The 15,000-nt window shown below is 40.3% G+C and overlaps 3 non-coding genes across 3 annotated transcripts in view; all 3 read right to left on the reverse strand.

Annotated features, from left to right (window-relative positions):
* The window catches only part of LOC135267629 (large subunit ribosomal RNA), a 4,038-nt gene extending 2,922 nt beyond the window's left edge, over positions 1-1,116 (reverse strand). Inside the window, exon 1 of the ribosomal RNA XR_010336025.1 lies at positions 1-1,116. This exon is cut by the window's left edge and continues 2,922 nt beyond it. This is a non-coding gene — a ribosomal RNA (large subunit ribosomal RNA).
* Positions 1,117-1,592: 476 nt separating this feature from the next.
* On the reverse strand, positions 1,593-1,749 carry LOC135267628 (5.8S ribosomal RNA). Its single transcript, XR_010336024.1, has one exon. It is a non-coding gene; the product is annotated as a 5.8S ribosomal RNA (ribosomal RNA).
* Positions 1,750-3,808: 2,059 nt separating this feature from the next.
* On the reverse strand, positions 3,809-5,731 carry LOC135267632 (small subunit ribosomal RNA). The gene has a single exon (XR_010336028.1). It is a non-coding gene; the product is annotated as a small subunit ribosomal RNA (ribosomal RNA).
* Positions 5,732-15,000: the final 9,269 nt, after the last annotated feature.

Below are 15,000 nucleotides of genomic sequence, written 5' to 3' on the forward strand. Positions count from 1 at the left end.
CCCTGACTTCGTCCTGACCAGGCATAGTTCACCATCTTTCGGGTCCCAGCGTGTACGCTCTTGGTGCGCCTCTTCTCGCAATGAGAATGAGACGCCCCGGGAGTGCGGGGCGACAGCCGTAACGGCCGCCCATCTTCCCTTAGTCCGTGCAAGACGAACTTTCACTTTCATTGCGCCTTTAGGTTTAGTCATGTCCCAATGACTCGCGCACATGCTAGACTCCTTGGTCCGTGTTTCAAGACGGGTCCTGAAAGTACCCAAAGCTATAGCGTCGCAGATCGGCGTTTCAACCGAGTCTGTCCGAGAACTCATTGGCGAACAGCCATTCGTAGACAGAACCGACACCAGGTGCGATTACCGTCATAAACGAACGCGCTTGCCAATGGTCGGACGCTAACTGTGTAGCGGCCCGGCGCCATATGCATACCTTCGAGCGAGTCGACCGGGAAACACCGCGGGTTCGTCCGAAACGGCGAACCGTTCGAACGGGCTCCACCGCGGGCCTTAGATCGACACCCAAAGGATCGCGACGTCCTACTGGGGGAGAAGTGCACGCGTTCGACTTCGGTTCGCATAAACAAAAGGCGCGAACGACGCGTACGCCGTTCGTCGCACGATCATTTAGCGCCGCTATCGAGTCACGCTGAATCTCCCCTTTCGACCTTTCGGGTTTCTCAGGTTTACCCCTGAACGGTTTCACGTACTATTGAACTCTCTCTTCAAAGTTCTTTTCAACTTTCCCTCACGGTACTTGTTCGCTATCGGTCTCGTGGTCATATTTAGCCTTAGATGGAGTTTACCACCCACTTAGGGCTGCACTCTCAAGCAACCCGACTCTGAGGAGAGATCCTCCCGTTATCGGCAACGGTCACTACGGGCCTGGCACCCTCTATGGGCTGTGGCCCCGTTCAAGATGGACTTGGACGCGTCGCACAATCTCGGGATGACGGATCCTCCCTAACACCACATTTCCCGGCGTCCGGTTTCGGCCGCGGGATTCAGTGCTGGGCTTTTTCCTGTTCGCTCGCCGCTACTAAGGAAATCCTAGTTAGTTTCTTTTCCTCCGCTTAATAATATGCTTAAATTCAGCGGGTAGTCTCACCTGCTCTGAGGTCGCAAATATAAATTTGCCTTTATTTTGTCAGACGATAATTACACGTATTCCGTTTATATGGCTGCCTCCAAACAATTTCAAACATCGATCTGACGTCGTTGCGAGAATGTTGTTGTTGTTAATTATAGTGCATAAAATATGCATATAAACAACTTTAACGTCTCGGACACGACGATCGCTTCGTTCGAAATTTAAGCGTTGTGGCTGCTTTTTAATATCGGACGTGCTACGTCTAAACCAACTTGTACCAACAAACTAATAAGAATGTCAGCCGCTATTGCGTTTTAGGATGCCGCGTTATTTTTTATATTGTTTTTATTGTTGTCTACGTTGCATAATATTTTATTATGACAACCGACAATCAATTAACAATTATAGTAACGCGTCATATTTGCACCCAACACGCTCCGACGTAATTGTCTACACAACATTGTGCGCTGTGTTTAAGACAAAAACCGAGCAGTCTTTGAAATTGACACGACCCTCAGCCAGGAGTGGTCCGGGAACAGTATATCCGAGGACCGCAATGTGCGTTCGAAATGTCGATGTTCATGTGTCCTGCAGTTCACAAGTTGACGCGCAATTAGCTGCGTTCTTCATCGACCCACGAGCCAAGTGATCCACCGTTCAGGGTAATCTTTTCAAACAAATTTAAAATATTATTACATAACGCACCGTTCCACATCGAAATCGTTTCATCATCACACAACAACAAAAATAACTACTTAAGGTTATTACAATTGTGATGTATATGTGAGAAACGGACCAATCGAAAGAAACGTTCGGCGTTATATTTTATAATATTTTATTTAATTAAAGTGGCATTTGTTTCTACTTATCGAAAAGAGTATGCAGTTATAGTTTAAGTTTACATAAAGAATAACCCGATGATATTAACGTTTTATAAATACGTATATATATCTATTAGGTTTTTTTTCTCTATCAACTTTGTCTATAAAACTCTGCTCCTTTTGCGATAAGCATTATGTATATTTATTAAATAGAAAATATGTCGAAAAACCAGACGTTTTCTTCAAACAAACGCCACAGCTACAAACTTAATCACAACAATATTTACCAAACAATACAATTGTAGGGTGTTTTGTGTGATACGTCGTTTGGTGGGCATTCTAAGAACGTCCGTCGACATAAAAACGAATCAAAAGAAAAGCACAGGCAGTGCAAAACGTTCCTTCGTCAGTCGGGCGTATATCATTTAAAACCCACAGAATCTAAAAAAGTTAATAAACTTTTTTATTTAGATTCCTACGGTTCGTCGCGTCGTTAAAGTAAATTATTACTTCGACGCATGCGGAACCCAGGTACCCGAAAACCGTAAGCCTAAGCGTTTTTTTTCCAAACATCACTCACTATCGATAAAGTAAATTGATTTTATGTATTTATAAATGTGCGTTTGTATGTATAGTAGTATAGTAGTAGTATATTTTGTTATTGGTTGTTTCGAGCTTTTTATTGTTATAAAACGTTTTTGTAGTCTTGTACATTCAGACGAATAGACAGCCCCTTTTATTTATTAATAAACTCCAACCATTTACAAATTAAATTACAACTACAACATCTCTTTTACACATTAATTATACACCATCTTTATTTTCTTTTTTCCGAAGCGAATACGATGAAGAAAATACGCAAAGACTGGCTTACAAAACCGTAAGCCTAAGCGTTTATTTTTCAAACATCACTCACCATCGGTAAAGTAAAATGATGGTATGTATAAATGTGTATTTGTATGTACAGTAGCGTAATAATTTTGGTTGTTGGTTGTTTCGAGTTTATTTATTATTATGGTTTGTATGTATAAAGGTTTTAGTCTTGTACATAAAGTACAGACGAATAGACAGCCCCTTTTATTTATTAATAAACTCCAACCATTTACAAATTAAATTACAACTACAACATCTCTTTTTACACATTAATTATACACCATCTTTATTTTCTTTTTTCCGAAGCGATACGATGAAGAAAATACGCAAAGACTGGCTTACAAAACCGTAAGCCTAAGCGTTTTATTTTTCAAACATCACTCACCATCGGTTAAGTAAAATGATGGTATGTATAAATGTGTATTTGTATGTACAGTAGCGTATTATTTTTGTTGTTGGTTGTTTCGAGTTTATTTATTATTATGGTTTGTATGTATAAAGTTTTAGTCGTGTACATAAAGTACGATCGTATTGGCAGACACCATTATTATTCATTCATTCATTCTTGTTTGTTATTATAAATAACTCCAACCATATACAAATACTACAACAACAACAACAACATCTCTTGCACATTAATTATACACCACCACTGTGTATTAGTACTTTTTTTCGAAGCGAATACGATGATGGAAATACGCTAAGACGGCACTGCGAAAGCAATAATAAAACGTTAGCACACACTAACCATCTTTCGACAATATTGATTCGTGTTAATGTTCGAAAAAATTCTTTGAAAACGTCGTTTACGGCACGTTTACAATCGATTTATAAAATAAATCGAAAAACGTAACAACAGATCCGCTTAATGCAAGACGACCCGTTGTTGCTTTTCCGTTCGACGCATAATAAAGAATTTTGTATGAGAATTGATCATCATACGAATAGTGTATGTATGTGTGTTTTTTGTTGATCAGCACAGACAAAATGTGTGTGTATGTGTGACAACTAAACAACAACATTTACACGTTAATGATCCTTCCGCAGGTTCACCTACGGAAACCTTGTTACGACTTTTACTTCCTCTAAATGATCAAGTTTGGTCATCTTCCCAGCAACATCGGCAACGTCGAAACGCCACCGCGCACCGGTCCGAAGACCTCACTAAATCATTCAATCGGTAGTAGCGACGGGCGGTGTGTACAAAGGGCAGGGACGTAATCAACGCGAGCTTATGACTCGCGCTTACTGGGAATTCCTCGTTCATGGGGAACAATTGCAAGCCCCAATCCCTAGCACGAAGGAGGTTCAGCGGGTTACCCGGACCGCTCGGTCAGGGAGGACACGCTGATTCCTTCAGTGTAGCGCGCGTGCGGCCCAGAACATCTAAGGGCATCACAGACCTGTTATTGCTCAATCTCGTGCGGCTAGAAGCCGCCTGTCCCTCTAAGAAGAATTGTTTGTACGCCGACAGTAAAAACCGCACATAGAGACCGGGCGAACCCGGCTCCAGCCGGCATTTGGGATGTCGAAATACGCCTATTTAGCAGGCTAGAGTCTCGTTCGTTATCGGAATTAACCAGACAAATCGCTCCACCAACTAAGAACGGCCATGCACCACCACCCACCGAATCAAGAAAGAGCTCTCAATCTGTCAATCCTTCCGGTGTCCGGGCCTGGTGAGGTTTCCCGTGTTGAGTCAAATTAAGCCGCAGGCTCCACTCCTGGTGGTGCCCTTCCGTCAATTCCTTTAAGTTTCAGCTTTGCAACCATACTTCCCCCGGAACCCAAAAGCTTTGGTTTCCCGGAAGCTGCCCGCCGAGTCATCGGAGGAACGTCGGCGGATCGCTAGCTGGCATCGTTTATGGTTAGAACTAGGGCGGTATCTGATCGCCTTCGAACCTCTAACTTTCGTTCTTGATCAATGAAAGCGTTTTTGGCAAATGCTTTCGCTTCTGTCCGTCTTGCGACGATCCAAGAATTTCACCTCTAACGTCGCAATACGAATGCCCCCATCCGTTCCTATTAATCATTACCTCGGGGTTCCGAAAACCAACAAAATAGAACCGAGGTCCTATTCCATTATTCCATGCACACAGTATTCAGGCGAAGTTTTAGCCTGCTTTAAGCACTCTAATTTGTTCAAAGTAAACGTGCCGGCCCACCTCGACACTCAATGAAGAGCACCGCGGCGGGATTGAGTTGGGCCGCCCTCTCGAGCTAAGCCCACCGGCAGGACGTCCCGCGAAACGCCAGTTAACACCGCGAACGATGAACCGGCGGCGCGGGACACAAATTCGACTACGAGCTTTTTAACCGCAACAACTTTAATATACGCTATTGGAGCTGGAATTACCGCGGCTGCTGGCACCAGACTTGCCCTCCAATTGATCCTCGTTAAAGGGTTTAGAGTGTACTCATTCCGATTACGGGGCCTCGGATGAGTCCCGTATCGTTATTTTTCGTCACTACCTCCCCGTGCCGGGAGTGGGTAATTTGCGCGCCTGCTGCCTTCCTTGGATGTGGTAGCCGTTTCTCAGGCTCCCTCTCCGGAATCGAACCCTGATTCCCCGTTACCCGTTACAACCATGGTAGGCGCAGAACCTACCATCGACAGTTGATAAGGCAGACATTTGAAAGATGCGTCGCCGGTGCGAGACCGTGCGATCAGCGTAAAGTTATTCAGATTCACCAAGTTGTACGATGACGGCGAAACCGCCACCGATTGGTTTTGATCTAATAAAAGCGCTCCTTCCGTCTCCGGTCGGAGCTCTGTTTGCATGTATTAGCTCTAGAATTACCACAGTTATCCAAGTAAATGTGGGTACGATCTAAGGAACCATAACTGATTTAATGAGCCTTTCGCGGTTTCACCTTAATTTGGCTTGTACTGAGACATGCATGGCTTAATCTTTGAGACAAGCATATGACTACTGGCAGGATCAACCAGGGAACTGTGTTTTTGTGTTTTTTGAGACAGACGAGAGAATAAAATACTCATCATCATCGTTTATAAAGATGAAGAATATGCGCGTTTGTGCGAAACAATCTAACATATAAGAAAGTAACGCCACGCTGTTTCTTCTTTTCTTCGTACGATATAGAGATAAATGTATCGTCATCATCGTCGTCGTAGTCGTTAAACACCACAACACATATATCGGTCAATAAAGGCATAATAATAATATTTATAATATTATTTTTTACCTTTGCCGATTTAAAAGTTCAAACATTCTCTTCACTCTTCGCAAGATTGAATGCGACGTGAATTTATGAAATTCTTTCGAATCCATAAACGTTACGAATATTATATAAATATTCTCGCTCGGATATTAGAGAGTTGACGCATTTATTATTTTTGTTTGTTTAAATCACAAACATTTGTTAGTTCAACAAAGTTTGATTGCATAAGGACCGCCAACGTAAGAGAATACGTTTTGCCGCATCCGCAATCTCGCTGTGGGGAACTGGGCGAGCCACAAAATCACAAAATAAAGCAATCTCGCAAGCAAAGCCCTATTCGAATTCGATAGCGGAAATGTGCGATAAACGTCGATAAATTGGAAGCAAATGCAGAACGTATACATAATCGGTCGTTTTGTCGTCGTCATTTATGATAAACTTCGACTAAACCGTTACACCGTTCATATCGCCTCACTCAACGCATCGACACACACCACTACCATATGTATACCAGCGCGACACCGATCGAGGCAGCCGCTCGGTATTGGATGTGCGCACCGCTCCACTGACATAGCTCCACAGGCGACGTCTACCGAAGCGCACAGCTCTATAACTATAAGGCATACACACAAAAGGGAGAAAATATTTTAAATATTGATAATATTAAAAAGTCATATTTTATATTTAAACCATTATAAAATTTAATTATAAAAACGTTTGTTTTAAAAAAAATAATTAATTAATAAAAACAAAATTATTTTAAGCGCCGTACTTCGTAAACGTCGTACTTCGTTCGTCGTATGTGCAAAGTCAAATGAATGCTGTAGTTAGTCGCAGTTGGAACGTCTGAATGTCGTACAACGTAACAATAATTTTGAGTGCCCTAATGTGTAGACGTCGTACTTCGCGAACGTCGCACTTCGTAAACGACGTACTTCGTGAACGTCGCACTTCGTAAACGACGTACTTCGTGAACGTCGCACTTCGTAAACGACGTACTTCGTAAACGTCGCACTTCGTAAACGACGTACTTCGTGAACGTCGTACTTCGTAAAGGTTATGCAATATTAATACACATTTGCTGTATTGCAAGTTGCATTTTAATAAATATTATGCATTTTTATGTTTTAATTTAATATCTAGGCCAAAATACTATGTTTATTTAATTGTTAAATGTGTACGTTTATTTATAGATACGTAATTTACATAAAAATTTGTTTTTTTTTTTATTATATGCAAACTACAAATAAAACATTTAATATTTTTAAACGTCGTACTTCGTGTAAGTTATGCAATATTGATACAAATTTAGTGTATTGCGGGTCGCAATAATATTAATTTATATTTGAACGTAGTACTTCGTGAAGGTTATGCAACATCAGTACACATTAAGTGTATTGCAGGTTGCATTATTATTAATTTATGTTTTCTCACTTTTTACCTTCATATAAAAAAAAATTTAATATTTTTGGACGTCGTACTTCGTAACAGTTATGCAATATTGATGCACATCTGTTGTGCTGCGGGTTGCATTTTATAAATTTAATGTATTCTTATGATTTACTTTAATGTCTAGGCAAAAAAACACTTTTGATTAGTTGCTGAATGTTTACATTTATTTACAGATACGTAATTTGCAAAAAAATTTGCTGTTTTTTTATTATATACAACACAAATAAAATTCTTTAATATTCTTGAACGTCGTACTTCGTGTAGGTTATGCAATATTGATACAAATTTAGTGTATTGCGGGTCACAATAATATTAATTTATATTTAAACGTAGTACTTCGTGAAGGTTATGCAAGATCAGTACATATTAAGTGTATTGCAGGTTGCATTATTATTAATTTATGTTTTCTCACTTTTAACCTCAATATAAAAAAAAATTAATATTTTTGGACGTCGTACTTCGTAAAGGTTATGCAATATTAATGCACATCTAGTGTGCTGCGGGTTGCATTTTATAAATTTAATGTATTTTTATGTTTTACTTTAATATCTAGGCAAAAAAAACAATTTTGATTAGTTGCTAAATGTTTACATTTATTTACAGATACGTAATTTGCAAAAAAATTTGCTGTTTTTTCATTATATACAACACAAATAAAATTATTATATTATTTATTGTTTACGTTTTACTTCATCACTTTGTGAACGTCGTACTTCGTTTGTACTATGAACGCTGCATTTCGTCGCAGTCGGCAGCACGTGCGAATAAACGTCGTACAAGAAAATCACGATTTTGAGTGCCGTACTTTGCAAACGTCGTACTTCGTCTATACTATGTACAAAGTCAAGTGAACGCTAAACCTCGTCGCAGTCGACAGCGCGTGCAAATAAACGTCGTACAAGAAAATCACGATTTTGAGTGCCGTACTTCGCTAACGTCGTACTTCGTCTGTACTATGTACAAAGTCAAATGAACGCTAAACTTCGTCGCAGTCGACAGCAAGTGCAAATAAACGTCGTACAAGAAAATCATGATTTTGAGTGCCGTACTTCGCAAACGTCGTACTTCGTCTGTACTATGTACAAAGTCAATTGAACGCTGTACTTCGTCGCAGTCGGAAGCAACTGCAAATATACGTCTTACAAGAAAATCATGATTTTGAGTGCCGTACTTCGCAAACGTCGTACTTCGTCTGTACTATGTACAAAGTCAATTGAACGCTGTACTTCGTCGCAGTCGGAAGCAACTGCAAATAAACGTCTTACAAGAAAATCATGATTTTGAGTGCCGTACTTCGCAAACGTCGTACTTCGTCTGTACTATGTACAAAGTCAATTGAACGCTGTACTTCGTCGCAGTCGGAAGCAACTGCAAATAAACGTCTTACAAGAAAATCATGATTTTGAGTGCCGTACTTCGCAAACGTCGTACTTCGTCTGTACTATGCACAAAGTCAATTGAACGCTGTACTCCGTCGCAGTCGGCAGCACGTGCAAATAGACGTCGTACAAGAAAATCACCATTTTGAGTGCCGTACTTCGCAAACGTCGTACTTCGTCTATACTATGTACAAAGTCAAGTGAACGCTAAACCTCGTCGCAGTCGACAGCGCGTGCAAATAAACGTCGTACAAGAAAATCACGATTTTGAGTGCCGTACTTCGCAAACGTCGTACTTCGTCTGTACTATGTACAAAGTCAATTGAACGCTGTACTCCGTCGCAGTCGGCAGGACGTGCAAATAAACGTCGTACATGAAAATCACGATTTTGAGTGCCGTACTTCGCAAACGTCGTACTTCGTCTGTACTATGTACAAAGTCAATTGAACGCTGTACTCCGTCGCAGTCGGCAGGACGTGCAAATAAACGTCGTACATGAAAATCACGATTTTGAGTGCCGTACTTCGCAAACGTCGTACTTCGTCTGTACTATGTACAAAGTCAAATGAACGCTGCATTTCGTCGCAGTCAGAAACAAAGCAAACGTCGTGCAATGAAACAATAATTTTGAGTGCTGCATTTGTGAGCGCCGTACTTCGTTTGTTACTTTATGGTCACATGAACGTCGTATTTCATCACACAGAGCACCATACTTAATGCACTTAAATGAACGTTGTACTTCGTACAAGTTAGGCAATATTAATACACATTTGGTGTATTGCGGGTTGCATTATTAATTTACAAAAATAGCTATGATTTTATATACAACTTAAAATAATTCATAATATTTAAACGTCGTACTTCGTAACAGTAATACAATATTTAAACAAATGTAGTACTTCTTGAATATAGGCAATTTTCATACACGTTTACTGTGAAACCAGTTGCGTTACAATTAAAGTATACGTAGTACTTCGTGGTTTTAGGCAACTTTAGCGCGCGTTTTGTGTAATGTTGGTTGCATACCTTTAAACAAAATGATTGTGTCAAGACTATTTTACCACATGAGCAATCGTGACTTTATTATATGCAGTAGTTATTAAGCAGTGAATGGTGCAAGGCGAGCGCTATGTGCTAGGCGAGAGCTATGTGCTAGGCGAGAGCTATGTGCTAGGCGAGAGCTATGTGCTAGGCGAGAGCAATCTGTCAATCCTTCCGGTGTCCGGGCCTGGTGAGGTTTCCCGTGTTGAGTCAAATTAAGCCGCAGGCTCCACTCCTGGTGGTGCCCTTCCGTCAATTCCTTTAAGTTTCAGCTTTGCAACCATACTTCCCCCGGAACCCAAAAGCTTTGGTTTCCCGGAAGCTGCCCGCCGAGTCATCGGAGGAACGTCGGCGGATCGCTAGCTGGCATCGTTTATGGTTAGAACTAGGGCGGTATCTGATCGCCTTCGAACCTCTAACTTTCGTTCTTGATCAATGAAAGCGTTTTTGGCAAATGCTTTCGCTTCTGTCCGTCTTGCGACGATCCAAGAATTTCACCTCTAACGTCGCAATACGAATGCCCCCATCCGTTCCTATTAATCATTACCTCGGGGTTCCGAAAACCAACAAAATAGAACCGAGGTCCTATTCCATTATTCCATGCACACAGTATTCAGGCGAAGTTTTAGCCTGCTTTAAGCACTCTAATTTGTTCAAAGTAAACGTGCCGGCCCACCTCGACACTCAATGAAGAGCACCGCGGCGGGATTGAGTTGGGCCGCCCTCTCGAGCTAAGCCCACCGGCAGGACGTCCCGCGAAACGCCAGTTAACACCGCGAACGATGAACCGGCGGCGCGGGACACAAATTCGACTACGAGCTTTTTAACCGCAACAACTTTAATATACGCTATTGGAGCTGGAATTACCGCGGCTGCTGGCACCAGACTTGCCCTCCAATTGATCCTCGTTAAAGGGTTTAGAGTGTACTCATTCCGATTACGGGGCCTCGGATGAGTCCCGTATCGTTATTTTTCGTCACTACCTCCCCGTGCCGGGAGTGGGTAATTTGCGCGCCTGCTGCCTTCCTTGGATGTGGTAGCCGTTTCTCAGGCTCCCTCTCCGGAATCGAACCCTGATTCCCCGTTACCCGTTACAACCATGGTAGGCGCAGAACCTACCATCGACAGTTGATAAGGCAGACATTTGAAAGATGCGTCGCCGGTGCGAGACCGTGCGATCAGCGTAAAGTTATTCAGATTCACCAAGTTGTACGATGACGGCGAAACCGCCACCGATTGGTTTTGATCTAATAAAAGCGCTCCTTCCGTCTCCGGTCGGAGCTCTGTTTGCATGTATTAGCTCTAGAATTACCACAGTTATCCAAGTAAATGTGGGTACGATCTAAGGAACCATAACTGATTTAATGAGCCTTTCGCGGTTTCACCTTAATTTGGCTTGTACTGAGACATGCATGGCTTAATCTTTGAGACAAGCATATGACTACTGGCAGGATCAACCAGGGAACTGTGTTTTTGTGTTTTTTGAGACAGACGAGAGAATAAAATACTCATCATCATCGTTTATAAAGATGAAGAATATGCGCGTTTGTGCGAAACAATCTAACATATAAGAAAGTAACGCCACGCTGTTTCTTCTTTTCTTCGTACGATATAGAGATAAATGTATCGTCATCATCGTCGTCGTAGTCGTTAAACACCACAACACATATATCGGTCAATAAAGGCATAATAATAATATTTATAATATTATTTTTTACCTTTGCCGATTTAAAAGTTCAAACATTCTCTTCACTCTTCGCAAGATTGAATGCGACGTGAATTTATGAAATTCTTTCGAATCCATAAACGTTACGAATATTATATAAATATTCTCGCTCGGATATTAGAGAGTTGACGCATTTATTATTTTTGTTTGTTTAAATCACAAACATTTGTTAGTTCAACAAAGTTTGATTGCATAAGGACCGCCAACGTAAGAGAATACGTTTTGCCGCATCCGCAATCTCGCTGTGGGGAACTGGGCGAGCCACAAAATCACAAAATAAAGCAATCTCGCAAGCAAAGCCCTATTCGAATTCGATAGCGGAAATGTGCGATAAACGTCGATAAATTGGAAGCAAATGCAGAACGTATACATAATCGGTCGTTTTGTCGTCGTCATTTATGATAAACTTCGACTAAACCGTTACACCGTTCATATCGCCTCACTCAACGCATCGACACACACCACTACCATATGTATACCAGCGCGACACCGATCGAGGCAGCCGCTCGGTATTGGATGTGCGCACCGCTCCACTGACATAGCTCCACAGGCGACGTCTACCGAAGCGCACAGCTCTATAACTATAAGGCATACACACAAAAGGGAGAAAATATTTTAAATATTGATAATATTAAAAAGTCATATTTTATATTTAAACCATTATAAAATTTAATTATAAAAACGTTTGTTTTAAAAAAAATAATTAATTAATAAAAACAAAATTATTTTAAGCGCCGTACTTCGTAAACGTCGTACTTCGTTCGTCGTATGTGCAAAGTCAAATGAATGCTGTAGTTAGTCGCAGTTGGAACGTCTGAATGTCGTACAACGTAACAATAATTTTGAGTGCCCTAATGTGTAGACGTCGTACTTCGCGAACGTCGCACTTCGTAAACGACGTACTTCGTGAACGTCGCACTTCGTAAACGACGTACTTCGTGAACGTCGCACTTCGTAAACGACGTACTTCGTAAACGTCGCACTTCGTAAACGACGTACTTCGTGAACGTCGTACTTCGTAAAGGTTATGCAATATTAATACACATTTGCTGTATTGCAAGTTGCATTTTAATAAATATTATGCATTTTTATGTTTTAATTTAATATCTAGGCCAAAATACTATGTTTATTTAATTGTTAAATGTGTACGTTTATTTATAGATACGTAATTTACATAAAAATTTGTTTTTTTTTTTATTATATGCAAACTACAAATAAAACATTTAATATTTTTAAACGTCGTACTTCGTGTAAGTTATGCAATATTGATACAAATTTAGTGTATTGCGGGTCGCAATAATATTAATTTATATTTGAACGTAGTACTTCGTGAAGGTTATGCAACATCAGTACACATTAAGTGTATTGCAGGTTGCATTATTATTAATTTATGTTTTCTCACTTTTTACCTTCATATAAAAAAAAATTTAATATTTTTGGACGTCGTACTTCGTAACAGTTATGCAATATTGATGCACATCTGTTGTGCTGCGGGTTGCATTTTATAAATTTAATGTATTCTTATGATTTACTTTAATGTCTAGGCAAAAAAACACTTTTGATTAGTTGCTGAATGTTTACATTTATTTACAGATACGTAATTTGCAAAAAAATTTGCTGTTTTTTTATTATATACAACACAAATAAAATTCTTTAATATTCTTGAACGTCGTACTTCGTGTAGGTTATGCAATATTGATACAAATTTAGTGTATTGCGGGTCACAATAATATTAATTTATATTTAAACGTAGTACTTCGTGAAGGTTATGCAAGATCAGTACATATTAAGTGTATTGCAGGTTGCATTATTATTAATTTATGTTTTCTCACTTTTAACCTCAATATAAAAAAAAATTAATATTTTTGGACGTCGTACTTCGTAAAGGTTATGCAATATTAATGCACATCTAGTGTGCTGCGGGTTGCATTTTATAAATTTAATGTATTTTTATGTTTTACTTTAATATCTAGGCAAAAAAAACAATTTTGATTAGTTGCTAAATGTTTACATTTATTTACAGATACGTAATTTGCAAAAAAATTTGCTGTTTTTTCATTATATACAACACAAATAAAATTATTATATTATTTATTGTTTACGTTTTACTTCATCACTTTGTGAACGTCGTACTTCGTTTGTACTATGAACGCTGCATTTCGTCGCAGTCGGCAGCACGTGCGAATAAACGTCGTACAAGAAAATCACGATTTTGAGTGCCGTACTTTGCAAACGTCGTACTTCGTCTATACTATGTACAAAGTCAAGTGAACGCTAAACCTCGTCGCAGTCGACAGCGCGTGCAAATAAACGTCGTACAAGAAAATCACGATTTTGAGTGCCGTACTTCGCTAACGTCGTACTTCGTCTGTACTATGTACAAAGTCAAATGAACGCTAAACTTCGTCGCAGTCGACAGCAAGTGCAAATAAACGTCGTACAAGAAAATCATGATTTTGAGTGCCGTACTTCGCAAACGTCGTACTTCGTCTGTACTATGTACAAAGTCAATTGAACGCTGTACTTCGTCGCAGTCGGAAGCAACTGCAAATATACGTCTTACAAGAAAATCATGATTTTGAGTGCCGTACTTCGCAAACGTCGTACTTCGTCTGTACTATGTACAAAGTCAATTGAACGCTGTACTTCGTCGCAGTCGGAAGCAACTGCAAATAAACGTCTTACAAGAAAATCATGATTTTGAGTGCCGTACTTCGCAAACGTCGTACTTCGTCTGTACTATGTACAAAGTCAATTGAACGCTGTACTTCGTCGCAGTCGGAAGCAACTGCAAATAAACGTCTTACAAGAAAATCATGATTTTGAGTGCCGTACTTCGCAAACGTCGTACTTCGTCTGTACTATGCACAAAGTCAATTGAACGCTGTACTCCGTCGCAGTCGGCAGCACGTGCAAATAGACGTCGTACAAGAAAATCACCATTTTGAGTGCCGTACTTCGCAAACGTCGTACTTCGTCTATACTATGTACAAAGTCAAGTGAACGCTAAACCTCGTCGCAGTCGACAGCGCGTGCAAATAAACGTCGTACAAGAAAATCACGATTTTGAGTGCCGTACTTCGCAAACGTCGTACTTCGTCTGTACTATGTACAAAGTCAATTGAACGCTGTACTCCGTCGCAGTCGGCAGGACGTGCAAATAAACGTCGTACATGAAAATCACGATTTTGAGTGCCGTACTTCGCAAACGTCGTACTTCGTCTGTACTATGTACAAAGTCAATTGAACGCTGTACTCCGTCGCAGTCGGCAGGACGTGCAAATAAACGTCGTACATGAAAATCACGATTTTGAGTGCCGTACTTCGCAAACGTCGTACTTCGTCTGTACTATGTACAAAGTCAAATGAACGCTGCATTTCGTCGCAGTCAGAAACAAAGCAAACGTCGTGCAATGAAACAATAATTTTGAGTGCTGCAT

The sequence above is a fragment of the Tribolium castaneum genome, unplaced genomic scaffold (assembly GCF_031307605.1).
Source record: "Tribolium castaneum strain GA2 unplaced genomic scaffold, icTriCast1.1 ptg000065l, whole genome shotgun sequence".
NCBI lineage: Eukaryota > Metazoa > Arthropoda > Insecta > Coleoptera > Tenebrionidae > Tribolium > Tribolium castaneum.